The 23046-nt window shown below is 37.9% G+C and overlaps 1 pseudogene across 1 annotated transcript; it reads right to left on the bottom strand.

Moving 5' to 3' along the window:
- Positions 1–3517: 3517 nt before the first annotated feature.
- Positions 3518–4153, bottom strand: LOC306639489 (vesicle-associated membrane protein 4-like; annotated as a pseudogene). Its single transcript has one exon. The product of its transcript is annotated as a vesicle-associated membrane protein 4-like (transcript).
- Between the last annotated feature and the right edge of the window lie 18893 nt (positions 4154–23046).

Raw genomic sequence — 23046 nt, 5'->3', positions numbered from 1 at the left:
CCTAATGTGAATTAGTATCAGCATATCAGAGAGAATGTTTGGCCTTTGGTCTTTTGAGATTCGCTTATTTCATTTAGCATGATATTCTCCAGTTCTCCAGTTCCATCCATTTACCAGCAAATGCCACAATTTCATTTTTCTTTATGGCTGCGTAATACTCTATTGTGTATATGTGCCACATTTTCTTTATCCATTCATCTGTTGAAGGGCAGATGGTTGGTTCCATAACTTAGCTATTATGAATTGAGCTGTTATACACATCCATGTGACTGTGTCACTATAGTATACTGATTTTAAGTTTTTTTTTGGTATATAGTGAGGAGTGGGATAACTGGGTCAAGTGGTGGTTCCATTCCAAGTTTTCTGAGGCAGGGATCTATCTTATGAGAAAGTATCCCTGAGGAGGTAATGTTTCAAAAAGGAAGTATAAGTAGGGGCTAGACAGGTAAGCGGTAGGAGTAACACATTCCAGACAGAAGGAATCAAGTGTTTAAAAAACTTGAGTTAAGAAAGAGTTTGATGCCCAGTGCTACATGTCTATAATCCCAGTGACTCAGGAGGGCGAGGCAGGAGGAGCAAAAGTTCAGAGCCAGCCTCAGCAACTTGGTAAGGTCCTAAGCAACTTAGCTAGATCCTGTCTCAAATTAAAAAAATAAAAAAGGGGGCAGTGGATGTAGCTCACTGGTTAATCATGTCTGGGTTCCATCCCTGGTACTAAAAAAAAAAGAGATCAAAGATTTCTAGGAAGAGAAGGAAGTATAGTATGTTTGGGGCATTGTGGCAGAAGGTTCGTGGCAGGAGTAAGATAAGGTGAGAAATATAGGCATTTCTTGTGGGGCCTTCCTGGATGTTAAGAACTTGAGATTTAAGCTAAAGGTATTAGGAAATTTTTGAAGGGTTTATAGTAGACAATGCTATCACATAATTAATGGTATGAAAGAATGCCATAGTTCCTCAAAGGATAATGGATTGCAGAATAGCATGAGTCGGGGGAAGAAATGAGCTAGGGAGTAATCATAGAAATCTAGGCAAGAGGCTGTAGTAGTTGGCCATGAAAGTGGTTTGCAGGCAAGATGGAAATATGGTTTGTAATTATTATTGTCTCCCCAGACAGATCATAGGCTTTGGGTCTTTTGTGCATGCTGGGTATCTTTCTTGATGAAAATCTACAGCTATACTTAGTCTGTAAACATAATGAATCAATACATTAATTAGATAATTAATTACATGCTGTTTTAGTCTCTTAAAAAGAGGAGTTGGTCTAGATTGTTAACTAGATCAAGAATCTCACAACTGCCGAGAAAGCAATTATAAGACACATGGTCTATCCATTTCCTTTGCTAAGAAGTCAGACTTATTACAAGAGTCAGTTTGGTTATTTCTGGCATATTAACAACCAAATTATACTGACTACATAACTATCCAGAATTATGTTTAGTGACTATAATATTTCAAGAGAAAATCAATTCTATTTGGGTCAGTTTAGGTATTCATTAGATAGAACTTTGCACAGTTTAGCATTTTGTATACAATAGTGGTTCCTAAATGTTTTCAAAAATTTTATAAAACAATTTTTTTTCAAAAATTTGGGAACTGCTTAATATTGACACCTTTTAGATTGTCAATAAGAAACATTAAAATAACCAAAACACAGCTTCTGCAGTTAGGGTTCTTAACTATAAGAATGGAAAGTAATTATGGCTGACAAATAGCAAAGAATTTATGATAAGGGTTTTTTTTTTGTTTTTTTTTTTCATATAAATATTTCCTTTATTTTTATGTTTAAAAATCTTAATAATTTTACTTTTTTAATAATTATTTCTTTGAAAGTGGCATACTTTACCAAAAAAAAAAAAAACACTAGAAATGTGGTCTTTTTAAGAAATAATCATCTTTGCCAATATATATTCTAAAGAAATCAGATTTCTACACCAACTAATGGAAAATTAACCATTTATAAGTATGTTCCAATCTAAATAAAAAACATACATACATATATCAGGACTGATTCTGCCAATTCAGCTAAAACATTTCCATTCCTGAACTATTAGCTACTGAAAGTCTAAAAATGCTCATTTTTTGGGTACCCTCCTTTGTCAAAGGATGTACTAGCAGTTCAGATGCTGTTTATATAATTGACACCTAGAGAAGGAGACCCCAGAGACAACACCCAGCAGTCTGTAAGACTAGATCTCTTTTCCAATGTTCTATGCAAATTATGAAATTTAGCAGTTATATTGAGATCTTTATAACTTGAAAGTGTCCTGAGTATTTTTTAATCTACTTTCTCCAAATTTCTTTCTATTCTAAATAGAATATTTTTCCTCCTGGTACTAATAATGTAGAATTAATCAAACAAACACATTCTATGTTTGGGACATTTTGAATTAAAATGACCAAAGAAATGAAATCTGTTAAACCAGATCATTATTTCCCCCTTTAAATATTGGTCATTTCCATGAACCTATTTCTGCCCCCTCCAACCCAGGACGTCCATGTGCATGCATCTTCACTTGTTTAAACAGTACAAGGAAGTCAGTGCATTTTAAAATTAATATACTTAACCATCATAAAAACAGGCGAGGTTAATGGTGATGCCGCAGCACTTGGTTGCCAACTGGCAGTCTACAGAAGGAACCTGTTCCTCCAGTTTTTACTACTTACCCTGTTCTGACACTAGACTGTGCAAGGTCTGGCTCTGCGAGTATTATCAGAGAACACAGACATGAAAGCCAGAACAGGGGACTGGGCTAAGCTTAGCATTTCAGGCAAAAGGGTAAAAGTTAAAGAGAAAAACTAAAGGAAGTAAAATTAAGGAAAAAGTTACCTGTGGATTTTATTTACCCATACTAAGACTGGTCCCTTCTTACTGGAGTTTTACAACTGACTGGACCATGACTCATAGCTATAAATATTGGTCATTTTCAAACACTTCAACAACATTCTTCAATAATTTTATTGTCTCCAGATTATGGTGCCACATTATGCTCTTTCCTGTTTAAAACTTCCATTTCCATAATCCATTCCCTTGTACAACTGGAAGTAGGTTTACTGGAATGTTCTTAGTTATAGCTGAAGGCAGAAACATTTACAACATTTAGCTTTTGTTACACCCGTAAACATGTGGAAACTGCTTTCAAAACAACTGTAATATGAAAAGAACGATATTCTTGCAAATGTTGATGGTTGTGCATTTCTTAGCTTATTAGTCTGGTATGCTACACAGGCTTCCTGACCTCATCTCCATGCAATAGTCCAAGTCCTTGTGCCACTAAAACACTAGTATGAAACACTGCCATCAGTATTTAACTATATACACAAACAATGAACTGGCAAGTATCGAGTTTCAAATTAGATCCTTAGAATATAGTTACTTTGTGTTACACATAATTATTATAAGCACATTTTGTTAGAAGGGAAAAAGTTAATTCAACATTCTCAATGCTCCAATCTGAAGTGATACCTGCCTCTTAGTTTCTTGGAAAGAAGTTTTGGAAGTTATATACATATATTTCATTTAAATTATACAGCGATCTTTTATTATTATTATTATTGTCCCAGATCTTGTTTAATGAAGATCTCTGCCATCAAATCAAGTACGGTATTTCACAACTATAAGAATGGTAATCACTAGCAAAAGGATGACAGCAACCAAAGCCATGATGGCTTTTATTTTGCATCCACGCCACCACATTTGCCTTCGAAGTTGTTTGGCTCTGTTGCTAAAAGCAGTTGCATTATCCGATAAGCTTTCTTTGTAATATTTTCTTGCATGACATCAATAACTTCATCCACTTGATTCTGAACATGCTTAATCTTATCATTTCTGGGTCCAAATCTTGGTCCAGATGGCCCCCTTAGAAAAAAGTCCTCTTCTTCATCTGAATCATCTTCCAAAAGATTTCTCCTTTCACTTTTCACTGAACCCGTGACATCATCATCATTTAGGTGGCGCTTGAACTTGGGAGGCATATTTTTTACTCAAAGTACTCTTCTATTTCCCAGCAGAATAAAATATTCACCACCTGCGAGCCGGGGAGCTCCGCAGCGCTCCCGGCAGCTGCGCCCGGCGGGGAGAAGGGGAGGCAGCGCTGGGAAGAGCCAGGCGGGAGGGGAGGCCGCGGCGCCGACCGCCTCGGCCGCTGCGCTCCCGCTCATCCTGATAAGGGTTTTGTGTGGCATACAGAATCACCAGGAGATCAGGGGACTTAGAGTAAAGATATCAAGAACATCACCCCAATCTTTGATATGAAGGCATCACTATGCCACTGGGCACCTGATGCCACAAGTATGCTGCTAGTGTCATTGATACTGCCCACTGATGGCACCATTGATTCACTCATGGTCCTTAGAACCTGGAAACAGCCATTACTGCTGCCACCATTCATCCCAGAATGAATTCTGAGCTTTCTTCTCATAAAGGAATTGGATGGTACTCACCTACATTAGAAGGTAGATCTTTGCCCAGTCTACTGGTTCAAATCACAAATGCTCATCTCTCCAGAAACATCCTCACAGACATGCTCACAAATAATGTTTTACCAGCTCTTTGGGTCTCCTTTTGCCTAGTCAAGTTGACACATAAAATGCATCATCACCATATTATATACCAAAACCAGTTTACAGAACATTGCAGAATTCTGCAGATATAGGGATTTTTTGGAAGAATTTCATGCCAATAAATTAAGATATTTAGGAAATATGAAACAATGCCTAGAAAAAATGTTAACTCAAAAAGGAACAAGCATCAAAAGCTTGAGTTTTGATGTGTGACTGAAAATTTTCCACAAGGAAATTGCAGTCCAGATAAGTTCTCTAATGAGTTTTACCAAACTTTAAAGAAAAACCATGTCTAATCTCATAAAAGATTTTAAAAACTTAAAAAAGTACACTCTCCAAAATTTTATGAGATTATCAAAACCTTGAGACCGAAACCTGACACAGAGACTATAAGAAAAGAAAATCATAGGCCAGTATTTAACAAGTCCACAGCTAACAAGATATGGAATAGGGTAAAGGTGAAAGCTTTCTAAGATCTGAAACAAGACAAAGATGCTCACTTTTCTTATTTTTATTCAACAAAGTATTGGAAGTTCTAGCCAAAACAATCAGGCAAGAGAAAGGGGGCAGGGAAGGTATCCAAATTGGAAAGAAGGAAGCCAAAGTGTCACTTTTGCAAACAACATGATGATATTGTATATAGAAAACCCCTGAAATCCTACCAAAAAATATAGAACTAATAAATAAATTCAGCAAATAAATAAATAAATAAATTCAGCAAAGTGGTACAAAATCAACATATAAAAACCAGTTACATTTCTATCTGCCAATAGCAAATTGTATGAAAAAGAAATCAATAAAGCAATCCCATTTTTAATAGTGACAAAAAATACCTAGGAATAAAATTAAATAAAAAATTGAAAGATCCCCACAATGAAAACTATAAAATATGGATGAAAGAAATTGAAGAGGACACACAAAATGGAAAGACATCCCATGTTCATGGATTAAAAGAAGCAATATTGTTAAAATGTCCATACTATCCAAAGTGATCTTCAGATTCCACTCAATCCCTATCAAAATGCGGACATTCTTTTTTTCCTTATAAAGCATTTTATTGTTTCCAATAAAACAGGGAAAATATTGTTTATTAGTGACAGAAAAATCCTTATTTTACAAAACAAGTAAAAAGCAGTAAAGAATCTGGCATTCTTCACAGAACTAGAAAAACAATTTTAAAATTTATGGAAGCACAGAACCAAAATGATCTTCAGCAATAAGAATAAAGGAGGGAGATTACATTACTTGACTTCGAAATGTACTACAATGCTATAACAATCAAAACAATGTGGTATTGATATGAAAACAGACACACAGACCAATGGAAGAGAATAAGAGCCTAGAAGTAAATCTATAGCTTATAGCCAGTTGATTTCTGACAAAGGTGCTAAGAACACACATTAGGGAAAGGACAATCTCTTCAGTAAATGGTGCTGGAAAAATTGGGTGTCCATATGCAGAAGAATGAAACTAGACCCCTATCTCTCATCAGTTGGAAAAAATCAAACTTACTGGAAATGTTAAAACTCCCTGTTAAGTCATTTAGATCAAAGGGAAAATCAAACTCTACTTAATGACTATAAGATAACAATGTAACTACTTTGTGTAAAACTTTTGAGACATGGCAAAGTTAACTCAGACATAAGTTTGTCTTTTAAAATTCTTTTTTATTAAGTAAAAATAAATGGAGGTACATGAATTAAACACTCAACATAAAGTATCAAAAAAGAGAACCATAAAACAAACATAAAGGAAACATAAAAACAGAATTAGTTAAGATTAAAAAAGAAATTGGTGAGTTATGAAGGAAGAATTAGTAGAATTAGTATGCATATTTACATAATTTTTATGTATTCGACAAACATTAGTCAATTTATTGTTATTATCCTTATTGTTTCTTATAGTATCAAGTAGAATTATGGTTTTAATTTTGAAGCTAATGAAATGCTAATTCATATTTTTTAGCACTTTAGTTACATAGATGCAATTTTAAATATATCGTTTGACTTAACACTTCTAACAACTCTGGGGTAGATACCTGCATGGCTAGTTACTTTCATTTTTATGAGTGAAAAAATTAGGATTTTGAGAGATGGATTTGCCATATAAAAATCTCTTAATGTTTCATATATGATTTGGAGAATGAGGAAAGGCAAAACAAATGTCAGCATACATGTGGATTTTCCTATTCTTAACATTATTTTATACATTACTCCAGGAAAAAGGAATAAACCATATTCTATCAAGTGTAGAATTCAGGTAAGTGTGCTTGAGCTTGAAAACCTGTGAAGAAACAGGTGACTCAAGTTAGTCAGGGGAATGATATGCTTCATTACGCTTGTCTTCCTGATTGGATCAAAGCTGAGAGCCTGTGACAATTAGACTTTAGCTGTTCTGGTTGAACATGAGGAAATTGCCAATGAGAACTATGCTCTACCTCTGATGCTGCAGTGGTTCAAGAGGAAGACCAGGAGGTTACCCTGACTCTGGCACACAAGTCCTGGGAGGGTGTGGAGGGGGAGAGCCCCACAGAAGTGCAGTCATTGCTTCTTTCACGTCCATCTTGCTCTGAGATAGGATTGCCTTGCATGATGGGAAAGATGGGTTTCAACTAGTCCTGGGAGAATCATTGCATCCATTTTCCATTCAGTTCAAAACCCAAATTGCTTACCCATCAGGACAGTGTGCCCTGGAACTAGTGGGTGGAACTATGTGCTGCTTAGCTGTTAGTTCCATTTTTATTTAATCCTTTTAATCCACATCACCAAAATGACAACACCCCCTTTGCTTTTTAAAGTATCATCTCTACAGAGTGCTTAATTTGGTGACAACATATGGGTGTGCTAGGTAAAATTTTAAAAGGTTGTCTGAAAATGACTTGCACTAGACCAAAAGACTTCTATCCTCCACCTGTTAAAGACTGTACTGTCCACAAAAAAAAGATGTTCTAATTCTGAACCTGAAATTCTTGCCACTCTGTTCCTATCACATTTACGTGAACAATTCTCAGATTCCAAGCCAACCTTCTGAGTCCCCAGTTCCTACTATTACCTTCAAATTTCTCATCAGTGGTGCTACATAAAACGATGCTAGAAAGGCTTTTTATCTCTAAATATCTCCACCATCACTGCCTAAAATGGCACGGATAAAATCATTTAGATGAGGCAAATGAAATATTATTTTCACTTTTTTGAAGCAACAGAAAATTTTATAGGAGGTACATAATGAAATACAAAAATAATAAATCAGAAAAATTACCAAATTGTGAAAAAGAAGAGAAAGAATGTGAAAACAATAAATATGATACACACAAAGCAAAATAAGGTCTGCTCTTGGCCTGATGTGATAGGTAATCTAGTAATTATTATATGAAATTATCAAATTATAGTTTTAGAAGATTACTGCTTATATGTACTAAGATTCACCACATACAATAACAATTGATTTCAATTCTATATAAGCACGGTATAGAGTAACCGAGGAACCTGCCCCAAATTACATAGCCAGAAAATGGGGCAGCTAAGACATGATGCCACTTGGTCTGTCTCCAGAGCCCGTGCTCAGCATCTCTACTCAATCTCTAATAGACTTTGAACTAATAACGCTATTTCTAAGGATTTATTTTAAGAAATAAATTCAAACCTAAAAAAAAAGCCAGCTGCACAAAAATGTTTGCACATATACAAAGCAAACAAACTAGTAATAAACTAGGTGTAAAGGGGACCCAAATGTATTCATAATCACCACCGCTGTTGAGCTCATACACATACCTACCGACACTATTTCTTATGAACCTCCTTTCATTTCATCCTCACAGCAGAGTGATCTTGCCACATTATCACTGAAGAAATGGAGGCTTATGAACCCTGCTGATGTTCGTAGAGCAACTAAGTGACAGTGCAAGAGCTGACATTCAGTATGGCTAATTCCAAATACTCTACTTTCCACCTCTACTAGTGTCGTTTGTGAGAACACTGAAGAGTGCTCACATCTTCCCAGCCAGGCCCTCTCGTTAGCTGATTGAAAATACTCCAAGTAGCAAGTCCAGACAGGTGGAGCTTTGGGAAAAGCAAAATTAGGCTAAAGTCCCTCAGAGGTAGAGTCACAGGCATTCTCCTGGGTCCCAGCAGGGCTTCCTTATACTATTTCTGAAGCTATGCATAGGGAATTTGTTGTATCAGGAAGTGGAGCAATGCAATGTCTGCAGTGAAAATCCTGGGGGCAGTAGATTGGCAGTAGAGGATTCAGAACTGAATCCAATAATCTAGATAAGAAGAAAAGAAGGGCATATACCATTCTGACCCTGAAGGAGAACCATGCCCTCCTAGTCCTTATAACCACTCTGAATATATAAGGAGATCTGGGACAGAGGGTTACTGGACCTAACAATTAAAAACAGAATGCTCAGTCACATTTGAATTTCAGATAAACAATGAATAAGAATGAAAACATTTTTTAGTAAAAGTATGTACCATGCAATTTTAAAAAATCTGGCAGTACTAACTGGCCAGTGTCCATTTTGCAGACAATGGGACTGCCACTTTGAAAAGATCATTTGTGTTCATGGCATTGCTCTGCAGTATTTAGCTTTCAGGCCTGCTTTCCTCACTCATGAGGCAGGACTACTGTCTTATTCTTCAACTTCATCTCTGTGCCCAGAAAAGGGCCCGACATACAATGAGAGGTCACTAAGTTAATCTCAACCTCGAATGTGTGTTGGAATAAATGAATGAATGGGAATTTAAAAATCTACTTTACAACTAAGGCAGAATATTTAAATAAATAATGTGTTATTTCAACAAGAAAAATAACCTCTTCTGGAAAGAGTTCCCAAGTATCAGTTTGTATTAAGGTTCTCCAGAGAAACAGAGCCAGTAGGAGATCTATTATAAGAAAATGACTTCCAGGATCATGGAGGCCAGCAAGATCCAAGCTCTGGAGTCAGTAAGCTGGAGATTAGAAGAGCTGACTATATGGTTCCCAAGTCCCAAGGCAAGAGATCTAGGAGAGATAATGTGCATTTCCCGTCCAAGAGCTGGCAGACTTGAGACATGGAAAGAGATGATGTTGTAGTTTCAGTTTGAAGGTAGAAAAAAAAAAAACAAAAAAAAAAAACAATGTCTTACCTCCAGGGCAATTAAGCAGGTAGAATTCATCTTATTCTGTTCAGTCTTTTATTCTGTTTAGGTCTACATCTGAATGGAAGCCACCCACATTAGGTAGGTTAATCTACCTTAACCAAGTGTTAACTTCCTCCTCAAACACCCTTCCACATTAGAATCATGTCTGACCAAATATCTGGGCATCCCGTGTCCCAGATGAATTGACATATACGATTAACTATCACATGATCCTCTAGTAGAATTTGTTGTTTCCTGTGGGCTCATGACAATAGGGTCCATATTTAAGGATAGGTAGGAGACATTTGTGTAAGCACTGTAGTTATTAGTAGCACTTTAAATTTTGGTTATTTTTATTCTTCTACTGTAAAACTCTTTTAATCTTTCTGATCCTTTATGCATAACTTGTGATGGCAACATATCTATGCCACATCATATTGTGCACTTCTTTAGAACAAAAATTTAGTGCCTAGCATAAAATAGGACCTCAAATGAGACATTAAAAAAAGGTTTTCTGTTTCTGAGCATTTTTCTTATAAAAAAAAACATGCATGTCATTCAGTACCCTTAATTAGGAGGTACCAATGTATTCTCCTGAATGTGAAGGGTAGACAAGCTATCCCAGGGCATGCTATATCACTGCATGGCAGAAGAGAATCATGATATGGTGACTACAGCTTGTGCAAACTGCTACCACATCCTGTGACTGGGATGGAAAAATCATTGCCCTTATTTTATGGGGGCCACCTCTGAAGTGATAACCCTGACTCCATTTGATGACAGCTGTAAACATATCTTCATTTGTGGAAGACTGTGGGCAATTTGGACTTCTCCTAAAAATCTCCTCCACTGGCCCATAGGGTCTTGAATTCTAGTTAGTAACCACACATCTCTGTAGGTGTGGCCCATGAATTACTCAGGTCTGAAATTTTGAGGTGATTATTAAAAATGTAGACTTATAGACTCAAACTGAAAGATGTCATATCCAAATCTCCATGAAAGAAATCTTCATTTTACAGGCTCCCAAATAATTCTTACATCCACTGAGGTCCACAGCTTTAGAATTTTCACATGTATTATTCCTTTTAATCTTCACATCAATGCTTCTATTGGCCTTGCTATTATTAGCCTCATTTTACAGATTAAGAAAATAGAGACATTGTATTAATTTACTAATTACCACAAATTTAGTGGCTTAAATCCATACAATTAATTTTCTCACAATTCTGGAGGCCAGACATCTAAAATTAGTCACACAAGGCTAATGTGAAGGTATTGGTATGACTGGTTCTAACCCTTCTGAAGGCTCTAAGGGAGAATTCATCCCTTGCTTCTTCTAGTTTTCAGAAACTGGCTTGGTTTATGGTCGCATCACTACAATTTCTGTTTCCATCTTCACATTGCCTCCTCTTGGTAAGATTCCTGTGATTACATGGGCACACATACAGAATTCCAGGATAATTTCTTTTTCTCGATATCCTGGTGTAACCACATGTATAAAGTCCCTTTTTGTGCTGATGATATAGCATATATTGTAGGGTGCTTGCTTAGCACGCACAAGGGCCGGCTTTGGAATCCCCAGCACTGTGGGATGGAAAAAAAAAAAAAAGAAAGAAACAAAGACAAAGTCCCTTTTGCCATATAAGGTAGCATTTACAAGCTCCTGGGATATGTAAATGGATATCTTTGGGGGACATTTATTCAGCCTATATTGGCACTAATTGATTTGATGAGACCCATACCTGTTGAATGACAGAGCAAGAATGCAAACTAAAAAAATTTGTTTTCACAAATGGAAATGAATATATTGAGCCACATGGTCCATTGACACTTTATTGAGGTTGATTGGTTCTTCAATTAGCTTCTATCAGTCAATGCAAACAGGAACTTGAACTGATTGGATGTGTGACAGGAAAATTCAGAGCACAGAGAAAAGCTTTGCAAAGGTGAAATGCCACAGCAAGTACCCTGGGGTTCCATGAGGCACCTTGCAGAGCACATCTGAAAAGATGAAGGGAAAGGAGAACCTCTGAGAACTTTGGTAAACCTGGGGGTGGGACTCAGATGCAATGCCACCAGCCTGAAAGATGATCTCTCTTCAGATTCCAGACTGGATCACTTAGGGATATTCAGGGATGTACAAGAGAGTTTGTATTCTTACTACTCAAACTGTGGTCTCAACCTGGTAGCACCTGCAGCACCTTATTAGAATGTAGAACCTCAGGCTCCACCCCAGACCAGTGGAACCATAATCTCCATCTTAACAAGACTGCAGGTGGTTTGCATACATATTACATTGTGAGAGGTGTTAGCTTTATCATAACCTGCTGCCTCCTTGTACATGGGAGAGTGGAGTTGTTTATACTTTTCAAACCCAGGACATTATTATGATTTGAAATTGTTCACTCCTATAGGGCTGTTATAAATGCTGAGCAGGCTAACTGATGTAAAACAGAGGAAAGATGAGATAGAATGACCTCAAGGTTATCTGTTATAGAATTGGGACAGACACTGGATTCATTAAGAGAAATAATTCCAAGCCAGAAAAGACAAGAGTCAAGGACATCCCTTGAACATAGCTTCCATTTAATTTAAGAAATCTGGAAAACATCCAAGTATGACCTTATGGCTATAGTCATGCGATGCTAAAAGCCACACTAGGTCAGAAAAAAACTGAAAGGAAATGTAAATGTCACCTGAATAGAATTTAAGAACATATATCATCCAAAGGTTAGTATATTAATAGAGGAGAAGATGTAAAATATAAGAAGTCATTATGAAGCTTTATTCAATTATTTTTAGAAAAATAAGTTACTTAAGCCAAGGCAGAAAAAGTAGTACATGAATTATGCTCTGATTTAGTTAAGCCAGACTTGGATACACTTATTCACTCTATCACATAAATATTTACTAAATCCTCTGGTATATCAGGAATAGTAGATATAAAGATAAAGAAAACGGTATTTCATATCAAGACACTGATTGAAAACATACATCTGTTTTCTCAGAAATACAATGCAGGGTAATAAGTACAGTGTAATAAGGCACAAACTACCACAGAGGCAAAGAGGCAGAAGTGGCCATGTTTTGAGTAGTCAATTGAAAGAGGCAAAGAGGCAGAAGTGGCCATGTTTTGAGTAGTCAATTGAACATTTAGAAAATACCAAAAATCAGAGAGAAGAAAATTAAAGGCATATATGGTCTCTCACAGGCTTTCATAGTTAAAAATTTTCCATATGCCCTTAGGAACTACTTTCCTTGTGCATTTATCCAGCTTGTATTTATTTCTTATTTGTAAGTGGAACCATATAGAATTGCTAATTTGGGGGGAGGTTTCAAGATGGCGGCCTAGAGGGTGGCTGCATTTCATGTTGCTCCAGGACTCAGGATTCAAAAGAGGAGATACTGAGAGACTTGGGACCAACTCAAAGCAGCCGGGTGAGTCTCTCCCGTTGGGGAGGCATACCGGATGGGACGGTAGTCCTGGAACACAGGGAACTTTGTGACGTAGAGCTGCCCAGCGAGACGCCCCTCCCCCCGCTGGAGCAGTGAACTCAGACAACTGGGAGCGTTGGAGAGGAGGCCGCTCAGCACAGCGCTGGGACTCGGAGCAACCACTGGGGCTCCGGTGGCTGCCCAGGAGAGGAGCGGCGAGGAGAGCTGTGTGGACTCAGAACACCGGGGGCCTGCCCTGAGGAGGAGGAGGAGGAGCCTGGCCGCTTGGATTTGGAGTGACTATACCAGAGCTACATGCGGTTGCCAGAGGAGGAGCTGCGTGGCGAGCTATTTGGACTCAGACCACTTCTGAACACCGGGGCCTGCCCTGAGGAGGAGGAGGAGGAGGAGGAGGAGGAGGAGGAGGAGCGCGGCAGGGCATTTGGACTCACAGTGACTGTGGCTGCTCAGAGGAGGAGGTGATTGGTGAGTTGATGGACTTAGAGCAACCGCTCCTGAACACAGGGGGGCTGCCTGGAGGAAAAGCACGGTGGGTCGCTTGGTCTTGAGTGGCCGCACCAGAGCTCCGGGCGGTTGCCCAGAGGACGCGTGTAGCGGGTCATGTGGATTCAGAGCCACTCAGAGTGACCGCTCCTGAACACCTGGGGGTTTACCTGGAGGAGGAGGAGGAATGGGGAGGGTCACTTTGACTCGGAGTGATTGATTGCCCAGGGCTGCGGGTGGTTGGTGGCAGGAGGAGGCATGCAGTGAGTTGCTTGGACTCCTAGTGACCCCACCGGAATACTGGGCGGCTGTCTGGAGGAAGAGGTGTGTGGCGGGTCTCTGGGACTCAGAGCGATTGTACGGGGCCCCAGGTGGCTGCTCAGAGGAGGGGCCGCATAGCCAGGCGATTAGGTGCACAGCAGGGTCCCAGGATCTAGGAGGCTTCTTGGTGGAAGAGCCCCACAGAGACACGCGTAGGGGCGGAGCGAAGGTTCCAGGACTGCGGGCAGATCCTCTGAGGAGGGGCAGCCTAAGGAGATTCATCTGCGAAGGGTGAGGCTTCCAGGCCCGGGAGGTAGGTCCAGGCCCCTGGGAACGCTGCAGAGGAAGGAAGCCCAGCCCAGGCGGTAGCTGTAAATTGAGGGGAACCTCTAGGAGGGAACTGACCAGCAAAACCTCCCCACTGGGTGAGTCGTCCCTGCCAGGTGAGGTTTTCACACAAGGATGGTAAGACCAGAGACACAGGCCCAAATAGGCCTTGCCTCAGCCTGCAGCCTAGTTCCCCTTTGGATGACCATTGGTCAACAAGTGGAGGCACCTCTGCCCACTAGCAGGGAATATACCCCACCTGAAGGCCACCACTCCTACAGAGGCAGCTTCCTTGTGGAGCACTGCATTATCAACTTCCTCCAAGACTTCAGCCTAATGAAGGCTAAGAGGGGATATATATATAGAAATCTACAGGGACATTGTAAGTCAATACAGGAAATCTGCAATATCTCAGTGGTCCACTCATACCTGAACAATATGAGAAAACAAGGAAAGAAAATGCTGCAACAAATCTAGATGTTACATCAATACAACCCAATGACAGCATGGCAGAAGAAATGACAGAAAAGGAGTTCAGAATGTACATAATTAAAATGATCAGGGAAGCAAACGATGAGATGAAAGAGCAAATGCACGCACTGAATGATGAGATGAAAGAGCAAATGCAGGCATTGAATGATCGCACCAATCGACAGTTAAAGAGCAAATACAGGAAGCAAAAGATCATTTCAATAGAGAGTTAGAGATATTGAAAAAAAACCAAACAGAAATCCTTGACATGAAGGAAACAATAAACCAAATTAAGAACTCCATAGAAAGTATATCCAGTAGGATAGAACACCTGGAAGACAGAGCCTCAGGCATTGAAGACAAAATATTTAACCTGGAAAACAAAGTTGAACAAACAGAGAAGATGGTAAGAAATCATGAACAGAATCTACAAGAACTATGGGAGTGCTCGCTTCGGCAGCACATATACTAAAATTGGAACGATACAGAGAAGATTAGCATGGCCCCTGCGCAAGGATGACACGCAAATTCGTGAAGCGTTCCATATTTTGAACCCTCCCAAACTCATTCTATGAAGCCAATATCACACTGATACCTAAACCAGACAGAGACTCATCAAGGAAAGAAAATTTCAGACCAATATCCTTAATGAACATCGACGCAAAAATTCTCAACAAAATTTTAGCAAATCGCATACAAAAACATATTAAAAAGATAGTACACCATGATCAAGTGGGATTCATCCCAGGGATGCAAGGTTGCTTCAACATCCGGAAATCAATAAACGTAATTCACCATATTAATAGACTTAAAGTCAAGAAGCACATGATTATTTCAATAGATGCAGAAAAAGCATTTGATAAAATACAGCACCCCTTCATGCTCAAAACACTATAAAAAATAGGGATAGTGGGAACATTCCTTAACATTGTAAAGGCCATCTATGCTAAGCCCATGGCTAATATCATTCTAAATGGTGAAAAACTGAAAGCATTCCCCCTAAAAACTGGAACAAGGCAGGGATGCCCTCTTTCACCACTTCTATTCAACATCGTTCTTGAGACTCTGGCCAGAGCAATTAGACAAACCAAAGAAATTAAAGGGATACGAATTGGAAAAGAAGAACTCAAACTATCCCTGTTCGCTGATGACATGATTATATATTTAGAGGAACCTGGAAATTCCACCAGAAAACTCTTAGAACTCATAAGTGAATTCAGTAAAGTAGCAGGTTACAAGATCAATGCTCATAAATCCAATGCATTTTTATACATAAGTGATGAATCTTCAGAAAGAGAAATTAGGAAAACTACCCCATTCACAATAGCATTGAAAAAAATAAAATACTTGGGAATCAATCTCACAAAAGAGGTGAAAGACCTCTACAATGAGAACTACAGAACACTAAAGAAAGAAATTAAAGAAAACCTTAGAAGATGGAAAGATCTCCCACGTTCATGGATAGGAAGAATTAATATTGTCAACATGGCCATACTACCAAAAGTGCTATATAGATTCAATGCAATTCCAATTAAAATCCCAATGATGTACCTTACAGAAATAGAGCAAGCAATTATGAAATTCATCTGGAAGAATAAGAAATCCAGAATAGCTAAAGCAATCCTTAGCAGGAAGAGTGAAACAGGGGGTATTGCAATACCAGATCTTCAACTCTACTACAAAGCAATAGTAACAAAAACGGCATGGTATTGGTACCAAAATAGAAAGGTAGATCAATGGTACAGAATAGAGGACACGGACACAAACCCAAATAAATACAATTTTCTCATACTAGACAAAGGGGCCAAAAATATGCAATGGAGAAAAGATAGCCTCTTCAACAAATGGTGCTGGGAGAATTGGAAATCCATATGCAACAGAATGAAACTAAACCCATATCTCTCACCATGCACGAAACTAAACTCAAAATGGATTAAGGACCTCGGAATCAGACCAGAGACCCTGCAGATTATAGAAGAAAAAGTAGGTCCAAATCTTCACCTTGTTGGACTAGGACCAGACTTCCTTAACAGGACTCCCATAGCACAAGAAATAAAAGCTAGAATCAACCACTGGGATAGATTCAAACTAAAAAGCTTTCTCTCAGCAAAGGAAACTATCAGCAATGCGAAGAAAGAGCCTACAGAGTGGGAGAATATCTTTGAAAATCATACTTCAGATAGAGCACTAATCTCCAGAATCTATAAAGAACTCAAAAAACTCTACTCCAAGAATTCAAATAGTCCAGTCACCAAATGGGCTAAGGAAATGAATAGACACTTCACAGAAGAAGATCTACAAGCTATCAACAAACATATGGAAAAATGTTCAACATCTCTAGTAATAAGAGAAATGCAAATCAAAACCACCCTAAGATTCCATCTCACCCCAATTAGAATGGCAATTATCAAGAATACGAGCAACAACAGGTGTTGGCGAGGATGTGGGGAGAAAAGTACACTCATACACTGCTGGTGGGGCTGCAAATTAGTGCAGCCACTATGGAAAGCAGTGTGGAGATTCCTTAGAAAACTTGGGATGGAACCACCATTTGACCCAGCTATCCCACTCCTTGGCCTATACCCAAAGGACTTAAAATCTGCATACTACAGAAATACAGCCACATCAATGTTCATAGCTGCTCAATTCACAATAGCCAGACTGTGGAACCAACCTAGATGCCCTTCAATTGATGAGTGGATAAAGAAACTGTGGTATATATATACAATGGAATATTACTCAGCCATAAAGAATGATAAAATTATGACATTTGCAGGCAAATGGATGAAATTGGAGAATATCATGCTAAGTGAGATAGGCCGATCTCAAAAAGCCAAAGGACGAATGATATCGCTGATAAGTGGAGGATGACACATAATGGGGGGGAGGGAAGGGTTAGAGTTAGGGTTAGGGAGGGGGTTAGGGAGGGGGGCAAGTATAGAGGAAGGAACTACTGTATAGAGGGTAAAGAGGGGTGGGAGGGGTGGGGGGAAGGGAAAAAATAACAGAATGAATCAAACAACATTGCTCTATGTAAATTTATGATTACACAAATGGTATGCCTTTACGCCATGTACAAACAGAGAAACAACATGTATCCCATGTGTTTACAATAAAAAAAAAAAAAAAAAAAAAGAACTATGGGATATCATGAAAAGGCCAAATTTAAGAATTATTGGGATTGAGGAAGGCTTAGAGAAACAAACCAAAGGAATGAACAATCTATTCAATGAAATAATAGCAGAAAATTTCCCAAATCTGAAGAATGAAATGGAAAATCAAGTTCCAGAGGCTTATAGGACTCCAAATACACAAAATTACAACAGACCCACACCAAGGCACATTATAATGAAAATACCTAACATACAAAATAAAGACAGAATTTTAAAGGCTGTGAGAGAAAAGAACCAAATTACATTCAGGGGGAAACCAATACGCATATCAGCAGATTTTTCAATCCAGACCCTAAAAGCTAGAAGGGCCTGGAACAACATTTTTCAAGCCCTGAAAGAAAATGGATGCCAACCAAGAATCTTGTACCCAGCAAAACTTACCTTCAAATTTGACGATGAAATAAAATCCTTCCATGATAAACAAAAGCTAAAAGAATTTACAAAAAGAAAGCCGGCATTACAGAACATTCTCAGCAAAATATTCCATGAGGAAGAGATGAAAAACAAAGAAGCAAATCAGCAAAGGGAGGAATTATCCTAAAGGAATTGTCAAATAAAGGAGGAAACAAGTTGTGTCAAACAAATAAAGAAATAAAATTTAAAAAATGAACCAGAAGACCAGGAAACCAAATCATATCTCAATAATAACCCTGAATGTTAATGGCCTGAATTCATCAATCAAAAGACATAGACTGGCAGATTGGATTAAAAAGAAAGATCCAACAATATGTTGCCTACAAGAGACTCACCTAATAGAAAAAGATACCCATAGACTAAAAGTGAAAGGATGGGGAAAACATACCATGCACATGGACTTAGCAAAAACGCTGGAGTATCCATCCTCATTTCAGATAATGTGAACTTCAAACCAAAGTTAGTCAGAAGGGACAAAGAAGGACATTTCATCCTGCTTAAGGGAAGCATAAATCATCAAGATATAACAATCATAAACATCTATGCCCCAAACAGTGGCTCATCCATGTATGTCAAACAAATCCTTCTCAATTTCAGAAACCAAATAGACCATAACACAATAATACTAGGTGATTTTAACACGCCTCTCTCACCACTGGACAGAACTTCCAGACAAAAACTGAACAAAGAAACCATAGATCTCAATAACACAATCAATAATTTAGACTTAACGGACATTTGTAGAATATACCATCCATCCAAGAGTGAATACACTTTCTTCTCAGCAGCACATGGATCCTTCTCTAAAATAGACCATATATTATGCCACAAAGCTAATGTTAGCAAATACAAGAAGATAGAGACACTAGCATGTATTCTATCAGATCATAATGGATTGAAGTTAGAAATAAATGAAAGAGTAAAACACAAAAACTATTCCAACACCTGGAGATTAAACAATATGCTATTATATGATGAATGGATAACAGAAGATATTAGGAAGGAAATTAAAAAATTCTTAGAGGTAAATGAGAACAAAGAAACATCATATCAAAATCTCTGGGACACTATGAAAGCAGTACTTAGAGGGAAATTTATTTCTTGGAGCGCATTTAATAAAAGAAGTAAAACTCAACAAATAAATGAACTAACACTACAGCTCAAAGCGCTAGAAAAAGAACAGACCAGCACCAAAAGTAGTAGAAGACAGGAAATAGTTAAAATCAGAGCTGAAATCAATGAAATTGAAACAAAAGAAGCAATACAAAAAATTGACAAAATAAATAGTTGGTTCTTCGAAAAAATAAACAAAATTGATAAACCTTTAGCCACACTAACAAAGAAAAGACGAGAGAAAACCCAAATCACTAAAATTCGGAATGAACAAGGAAATATCACAACAAACACGATTGAAATACAAAACATAATTAGAAGCTATTTTGAAAATCTATACTCCAACAAAATAGAAAATTTCGAAGACATCAACAGGTTTCTAGAGACATATGAATTGCCTAAACTGAACGAGGAGGACATACACAATTTAAATAGACCAATTTCAAGTAATGAAATAGAAGAAGTCATCAAAAGCCTACCAACAAAGAAAAGTCCGGGACCAGATGGGTTCTCAGCCGAGTTCTACAAAACCTTTAAAGAAGAGCTCATTCCAATACTTCTCAAAGTATTCCATAAAATAGAAGAGGAGGGAACCCTCCCAAACTCATTCTATGAAGCCAGTATCACACTGATATCTAAACCAGACAGAGACACATCAAGGAAAGAAAATTTCAGACCAATATCCTTAATGAACATCGACGCAAAAATTCTCAACAAAATTTTAGCAAATCGCATAAAAAACATATTAAAAAGATAGTGCACCATGATCAAGTGGGTTTCATCCCAGGGATGCAAGGTTGGTTCAACATCCGGAAATCAATAAATGTCATTCACCATATCAATAGACTTAAAGTCATGAATCACATGATTATTTCAATAGATGCAGAAAAAGCATTTGATAAAATACATCACCCCTTCATGCTCAAAACACTATAAAAAATAGGGATAGTGGGAACATTCCTTAACATTGTAAAGGCCATTTATGCTAAGCCCATGGCCAATATCATTCTAAATGGTGAAAAACTGAAAGCATTCCCCCTAAAAACTGGAACAAGGCAGCGATTCCCTCTTTCACCACTTCTATTCAACATCGTTCTTGAGACTCTAGCCAGAGCAATTAGACAAACCAAAGAAATTAAAGGGATACGAATTGGAAAAGAAGAACTCAAACTATCCCTGTTCACTGATGACATGATTATATATTTAGAGGAACCTGGAAATTCCACCAGAAAACTCTTAGAACTCATAAGTGAATTCAGTAAAGTAGCAGGCTACAAGATCAATGCTCATAAATCCAACGCATTTTTATACGTAAGTGATGAATCTTCAGAAAGAGAAATTAGGAAAACTACCCCATTCACAATAGCCTCGAAAAAAATAAAATACTTGGGAATCAATCTCACAAAAGAGGTGAAAGACCTCTACAATGAGAACTATACAACACTAAAGAAAGAAATTAAAGAACACCTTAGAAGATGGAAAGATCTCCCATGTTCTTGGATAGGAAGAATTAATATTGTCAACATGGCCATACTACCTAAAGTGCTATACGAATTCAATGCAATTCCAATTAAAATCCCAATGATGTACCTTACAGAAATAGAGCAAGCAATTATGAAATTCATCTGGAAGAATAAGAAACCCAGAATAGCTAAAGCAATCCTTAGCAGGAAGAGTGAAACAGGGGGTATTGCAATACCAGATCTTCAACTCTACTACAAAGCAATAGTAACAAAAACGGCATGGTATTGGTACCAAAATAGAAAGGTAGATCAATCAATGGTACAGAATAGAGGACACGGACACAAACCCAAATAAATACAATTTTCTCATACTAGACAAAGGGGCCAAAAATATGCAATGGAGAAAAGATAGCCTCTTCAACAAATGGTGCTGGGAGAATTGGAAATTCATATGCAACAGAATGAAACTAAACCCATATCTCTCACCATGCACGAAACTAAACTCAAAATGGATTAAGGACCTCGGAATCAGACCAGAGACCCTGCAGATTATAGAAGAAAAAGTAGGTCCAAATCTTCACCTTGTTGGACTAGGACCAGACTTCCTTAACAGGACTCCCATAGCACAAGAAATAAAAGCTAGAATCAACCACTGGGATAGATTCAAACTAAAAAGCTTTCTCTCAGCAAAGGAAACTATCAGCAATGCGAAGAAAGAGCCTACAGAGTGGGAGAATATCTTTGAAAATCATACTTCAGATAGAGCACTAATCTCCAGAATCTAAAGAACTCAAAAAACTCTACTCCAAGAATTCAAATAATCCAGTCAACAAATGGGCTAAGGAAATGAATAGACACTTCACAGAAGAAGATCTACAAGCTATCAATAAACATATGGAAAAATGTTCAACATCTCTAGTAATAAGAGAAATGCAAATCAAAACCACCCTAAGATTCCATCTCACCCCAATTAGAATGGTGATTATCAAGAATACGAGCAACAACAGGTGTTGGCGAGGATGTGGGGAGAAAGGTACACTCATACATTGCTGGTGGGCCTGCAAATTAGTGCAGCCACTCTGGAAAGCAGTGTGGAGATTCCTTAGAAAACTTGGAATGGACCCTCCATTTGACCCAGCTCTCCCACTCCTTGGCCTATACCCAAAGGACTTAAAATCAGCATACTACAGGGATACAGCCACATCAATGTTCATAGCTGCTCAATTCACAATAGCCAGATTGTGGAACCAACCTAGATGCCCTTCAATTGATGAGTGGATAAAGAAGCTGTGGTATATATATATAATGGAATATTACTCAGGTATAAAGAATGATAAAATTATGGCTTTTGTAGGCAATTGGATGAAATTGGAGAATATCATGCTAAGTGAGATAAGCCAATCTCAAAAAGCCAAAGGAAGGATGATATCGCTAATAAGTGGATGATGACCCATAATGGGGGGGGAGGGAAGGGTTAGTGTTAGGGTTAGAGTTAGAGTTAGGGAGGGGGGCAAGTATGGAGGAAGGAAGCACTGTATAGAGGGAAAAGAGGGGTGGGAGGGGTGGGGGGAAGGGAAAAAATTACAGAATGAATCAAACAACATTGCTCTATGTAAATTTATGATTACACAAATTGTATGCCTTTACGCCATGTACAAACAGAGAAACAACATGTATCCCATTTGTAATACTGAATCTCTACCCAATAATGATCTAATTTAATTTGTTTACAATAAAATAAAAAAAAAGAATTGCTACTTTTGTAGATTAAATGTGATTATGACAATTTCATATAGTTCAATCTCACATTCCAAAAATACCTATGGATGATTTATAATAATAAAAATAAATAAAACGTGTTTTTTTTAAAGTGGGAACGAAAGTATTTGAAAACTGTAGTATATAAATTGTGCCAGGCATCTGAGATACATTAGCCTTTATACTTTATATGGTGGTCGTGAGTTTCCTGGAAGCTGAGACAAAGCAGAAACCCTATTCTGGTAGTAAAATTCTCTTTATAATTAAAAGAAGCATATATTGCTCACCTGGAGGAATGAGCTTTTCCTTTCAGTGAAACAAAACGTGTTTATTGTTTTAAATGATGCTTGTTCTTTAAATGACTCTCCATTAGAGCAAAAACTGTAATACTGAATCTCTACCCAATAATGATGTAATTTAATTTTGGAAGAGGATTTCAAGAAGTTA

This window comes from Sciurus vulgaris (genome assembly GCF_902686455.1).
Source record: "Sciurus vulgaris genome assembly, chromosome: 11".
Taxonomy (NCBI): domain Eukaryota; kingdom Metazoa; phylum Chordata; class Mammalia; order Rodentia; family Sciuridae; genus Sciurus; species Sciurus vulgaris.
The sequence above is the reverse complement of the archived record's forward strand: the minus strand, read 5'-3'. Positions and strand labels throughout refer to the sequence as shown.